Here is a 6000-nt window from a genome sequence, read left to right as displayed (position 1 = left end):
AATCTGAATAAAATATGGCAGCGAGTAAACATGCAACAAAACAGTAAACAAACGGAGATTCGATGTGTGGAAACAAGGCCTAGGGATCCTGCTTTCACTAGTGGACACTCTCAACAATGATCACATAATAGAACCACTCTACACTCTCTTGTTGGATGATGAACACAACTAATTGTGTAGGGCTACAAGAGCACCTCAATGCCGGAGTTAACAAGCTCCACAATATTCGATGTTCATATTTAAATAACCTTAGAGTGCATGATAGATCAACACAATTATACCGAATACTAACATAGCATGCACACTGTCACCGACAGACTATGAAAGGGGGAATAAATTGCATCAATACCATCATAGTAATAGTTAACTTTATAATCTACAAGAGATCACAATCATAGCATATACCAAGTACTTCATGATGCACACACTATCAACATTACATCATGGAGGAGGAATAGACTACTTTAATAACATCACTAGAGTAGCACATAGATGATATTCAACTAGATCACAAAGAGAGAGATATGAACCACATAGCTACAATGGAGCCCTCAGCCCCGGGGGTGAATTACTCCATCCTCATCATGGAGACAGCGATGGCGGTGAAGATGGCGGTGGAGATGACTCCGGGGGCAATTCCCCATCCCGGCAGGGTGCCGGAACAGAGACTTCTGTCCCCCGAATTGGAGTTTCGCGATGGTGGCGGCTCTGGAAGGTTTTATCGGGTTTCGTCAATCGGTGTCGGGGATTTAGGTCAGGAGGCTTTAAATAGGCCAAGAGGCGGAATCGGAGGGGCTGCGGGGCAGCCACACACTAGGGGGGCGCGCCCCCTGGGCCGCGCCGCCCACACGTGTGGGGCCCCCAGGGCTCCCCTCTGGTCCCCCTTTGACTTTCTGGAAGCTTCTGGGAAATATAAGATGTTGGGCGTTGATTTCGTCCGATTCCGAGAATATTTCCTTTGTAGGATTTCTGAAACCAAAAACAGAAAACAAAGAATCGACACTTCGGCATCTCGTCAATAGGTTAGTTCCGGAAAACGCATAAAATCATCATAAAGTGTGAACAAAACATGTAGGTATTGTCATAAAACAAGCATGGAACATCAGAAATTATAGATACGTTGGAGACGTATCAGCATCCCCAAGCTTAGTTCCTACTCGTCCTCGAGTAGGTAAACGATAAAAGATAATTTCTGAAGTGACATGCTACCAACATAATCTTGATCATACTATTGTAAAGCATATGAGATGAATGAAGTGATTCAAAGCAATGATAAAGACAATGATTAAACAACTGAATCATATAGCAAAGACTTTTCATGAATAGTACTTTCAAGACAAGCATCAATAAGTCTTGCATAAGAGTTAACTCATAAAGCAATAGATTCAAAGTAAAGGTATTGAAGCAACACAAAGGAAGATTAAGTTTCAGCGGTTGCTTTCAACTTCAACATGCATATCTCATGGATAATTGTCAAGATAAAGTAAAATAATAAGTGCAATAAGCAAGTATGTAAGAATCAATGCACAGTTAACACAAGTGTTTGCTTCTAAGGTAGAAGGAAATAGGTAAACTGACTCAACATGAAGTAAAAGAAAGGCCCTTCGCAGAGGGAAGCATTGATTGCTATATTTGTGCTAGAGCTTTTATTTTGAAAACAAGAAACAATTTTGTCAACGGTAGTAATAAAGCATATGTATTATGTAAATTATATCCTACAAGTTGCAAGCCTCATGCATAGTATACCAATAGTGCCCGCACCTTGTCCTAATTAGCTCGGATTACCTGGATTATCACCGCAATACATATGTTTTAACCAAGTATCACAAAGGGGTACCTCTATGCCGCCTGTACAAAGGTCTAAGGAGAAAGCTCGCATTGGATTTCTCGCTTTTGATTATTCTCAACTTAGACATCCATACCGGGACAACATAGACAACAGATAATGGACTCCTCTTTAATGCATAAGCATTTAGAAACAATTAATATTCTCATAAGATATTGAGGATTGTTGTCCAAAACTGAAACTTCCACCATGTATCATGGCTTTAGTTAGCGGCCCAATGTTCTTCTCTAACAATATGCATGCTCAAACCATTCAACTCATGGTAAATCGCCCTTACTTCAGACAAGACGAACATGCATAGCAACTCACAAGATATTCAATGAAGTGTTGATGGCGTCCCCAGGAACATGGTTATCGCTCAACAAGCAACTTATAAGAGATAAGATGCATAAGTACATATCTATACCACAATAGTTTTTAGGCTATTTGTCCCATGAGATATATATTGCAAAGATAAAGAATGGAAATTTTAAAGGTAGCACTCAAGCAATTTACTTTGGAATGGCGGAGAAATACCATGTAGTAGGTAGGTATGGTGGACACAAGTGGCATAGTGTTTGGCTCAAAGATTTGGATGCACGAGAAGTAATCCCTCTCAATACAAGGCTTAGGCTAGCAGGGTTGTTTGAAGCAAACACAAGTATGAACTAGTACAACAAAACTCACATAAGAACATATTGCAAACATTATAAGACTATACATTGTCTTCCTTGTTGTTCAAACACCTTTACCAGAAAATATCTAGACCTTAGAGAGACCAATCATGCAAACCAAATTTTAGCAAGCTCTATGTATTTCTTCACTAATAGGTGAAAAGTATATGATGCAAGAGCTTAAACATGAGCACAACGATTGCCAAGTATCACATTATTCAAGACATCATACCAATTACTACATGTAGCATTTCCCGTTTCCAACCATATAACAATTAACGAAGCAGTTTCAATCTTCGCCATGAACATTAAAAGTAAAGCTAAGAACACATGTGTTCATATGAACCAGCGGAGCGTGTCTCTCTCCCACACAAGAATTTATTCAAACAAAAACAAAAACAAAAACATACAGACGCTCCAAGTAAAGTACATAAGATGTAATGCAATAAAAATATAGTTTCACTAGAGGAACCTGATAATGTTGTCGATGAAGAAGGGGATGCCTTGGGCATCCCCAAGCTTAGATGCTTGAGTCTTCTTGAAATATGCAGGGATGAATCACCGGGGCATCCCCAAGCTTAGAGCTTTCACTCTTCTTGATCATATTGTATCATCCTCCTCTCTTGACCCTTGAAAACTTCCTCCACACCAAACTCAAAACAACTCATTAGAGGGTTAGTGCATAATCAAAATTCACATGTTCAGAGTTGACACAATCATTCTTAACACTTCTGGACATTGCCCACAGCTACTGGAAGTCAATGGAACAAAGAAATCCATCCAACATAGCAAAAGAAGCTATGCGAAATAAAAGGCAGAATCTGTCAAAACAGAACAGTCCGTAAAGACGAATTTCTTAGAGGCACCAGACTTGCTCAAATGAAAATTCTCAAATTGAATGAAAGTTGCGTACATATCTGAGGATCACTCACGTAAATTTGCAGATTTTTCTGAGTTACCTACAGAGAACCCTGCCCAAATTCGTGACAGACAGAAATCTGTTTCTGCGCAGTAATCCAAATCTAGTATCAACCTTGCTATCAAAGACTTTACTTGGCACAACAATGCAACAAAATAAAGATAAGGAGAGGTTGCTACAGTAGTAACAACTTCCAAGACACAAATACAAAACAAAATTGCTGTAGTAAAATAAACACATGGGTTATCTCCCAAGAAGTTCTTTCTTTATAGCCATTAAGATGGGCTCAGCAGTTTTAATGATGCACTCGCAAGAAATAGTAGTTGAAGCAAAAGAGAGCATCAAGAAGCAAATTCAAAACAAATTTAAGCCTAACATGCTTCCTATGCATAGGAATCTTGTAAATAAATAAGTTCATGAAGAGCAAAGTGACAAGCATAGGAAGATAAAACAAGTGTAGCTTCAAAAATTTCAGCATATAGAGAGGCATTTTAGTAACATGAAAATTTCTACAACCATATTTTTCTCTCTCATAATAACTTTCAGTAGCAACATGAACAAACTCAACAATATAACTATCACATAAAGCATTCTTATCATGAGTCTCATGCATAAAATTATCACTCTCCACATAAGCATAGTCATTCTTATTAATTGTAGTGGGATCAAATTCAACAAAGTAGCTATCATCAAATATAGGAGGCATATTGTAATCATAATCAAATTTATCCTCCATAGTAGGTGGCACCAAAAGGCTACTATCATTATAATCATCATAAATAGGAGGCAAAGTATCATCAAAGTAAATTTTCTCCTCAATGCTTGGGGGACTAAAAATATCATGCTCATCAAAGCCAGCTTTCCCAAGCTTAGAATTTTCCATATCATTAGCAATAATGGTATTCAAAGTGTTCATACTAACATGTTCCATGGGTTTTTTAATTTTCGCATCAAACCATCCATGTCTTAACTCAGGAAATAATTTTAAAGCTCACTGTTGCTTTCCATTATGCCAAACTAGTGATAAACAAGAAACAAAAAGATGCAATTGCAGGATCTAAATGAAATAGCTTCGAGTACTTACAACGGCGCCGGAAAATAGCTTAGTAGCCGAGATCCGGAGTGTGAGTACCTTTTACCTTTCCTCCCCGGCAATGGCGCCAGAAAATAGCTTGATGTCTACGCACACTCCTTTTCCTGTAGACAGTGTTGGGCCTCCAAGAGCAGAGGTTTGTAGAACAGCAGCAAGTTTTCCCTTAAGTGGATCACCCAAGGTTTATCGAACTCAGGGAGGAAGAGGTCAAAGATATCCCTCTCAAGCAACCCTGCGATCACAATGCAAGAAGTCTCTTGTGTCCCCAACACACCCAATACACTTGACAGATGTATAGGTGCACTAGTTCGGCGAAGAGATAGTGAGATGCAAGTAATATGGATGAGTATGAGTGGGAATAGCAATCTGAATAAAATATGGCAGCGAGTAAACATGCAACAAAACAGTAAACAAACGGAGATTCGATGTGTGGAAACAAGGCCTAGGGATCCTGCTTTCACTAGTGGACACTCTCAACAATGATCACATAATAGAACCACTCTACACTCTCTTGTTGGATGATGAACACCACTAATTGTGTAGGGCTACAAGAGCACCTCAATGCCGGAGTTAACAAGCTCCACAATATTCGATGTTCATATTTAAATAACCTTAGAGTGCATGATAGATCAACACAATTATACCAAGTACTAACATAGAATGCACATCATCACCGACAGACTATGAAAGGGGGAATAAATTGCATCAATACCATCATAGTAATAGTTAACTTTATAATCTACAAGAGATCACAATCATAGCATATGCCAAGTACTTCATGATGCACACACTGTCAACATTATATCATGGAGGAGGAATAGACTACTTTAATAACATCACTAGAGTAGCACATAGATGATATTCAACTAGATCACAAAAAGAGAGAGATATGAACCACATAGCTACAACGGAGCCCTCAGCCCCGGGGGTGAATTACTCCCTCCTCATCATGGAGACAGCGATGGCGGTGAAGATGGCGGTGGAGATGATTCCGGGGGCAATTCCCCGTCCCGGCAGGGTGCCGGAACAGAGACTTCTGTCCCCCGAATTGGAGTTTCGCGATGGCAGCGGCTCTGGAAGGTTTTCTCGGGTTTCGTCAATCGGTGTCGGGGATTTAGGTCAGGAGGCTTTAAATAGGCGAAGAGGCGGAGTCGGAGGGGCTGCAGGGCAGCCACACACTAGGGTGGCGCCCCCCCTGGGCCGCGCCGCCCACACGTGTGGGGCCACCAGGGCTCCCCTCTGGTCCCCCTTTGACTTTCTGGAAGCTTCCGGGAAATATAAGATGTTGGGCGTTGATTTCGTCCGATTCCGAGAATATTTCCTTTGTAGGATTTCTGAAACCAAAAACAGCAGAAAACAGCAACTGGCACTTCGGCATCCCGTCAATAGGTTAGTTCCGGAAAACGCATAAAATCATCATAAAGTGTGAACAAAACATGTAGGTATTGTCATAAAACAAGCATGGAACATCAGAAATTATAGATACGTT

This window comes from Lolium perenne, chromosome 7 (assembly GCF_019359855.2).
Source record: "Lolium perenne isolate Kyuss_39 chromosome 7, Kyuss_2.0, whole genome shotgun sequence".
Taxonomy (NCBI): domain Eukaryota; kingdom Viridiplantae; phylum Streptophyta; class Magnoliopsida; order Poales; family Poaceae; genus Lolium; species Lolium perenne.
The sequence above is the reverse complement of the archived record's forward strand: the minus strand, read 5'-3'. Positions refer to the sequence as shown.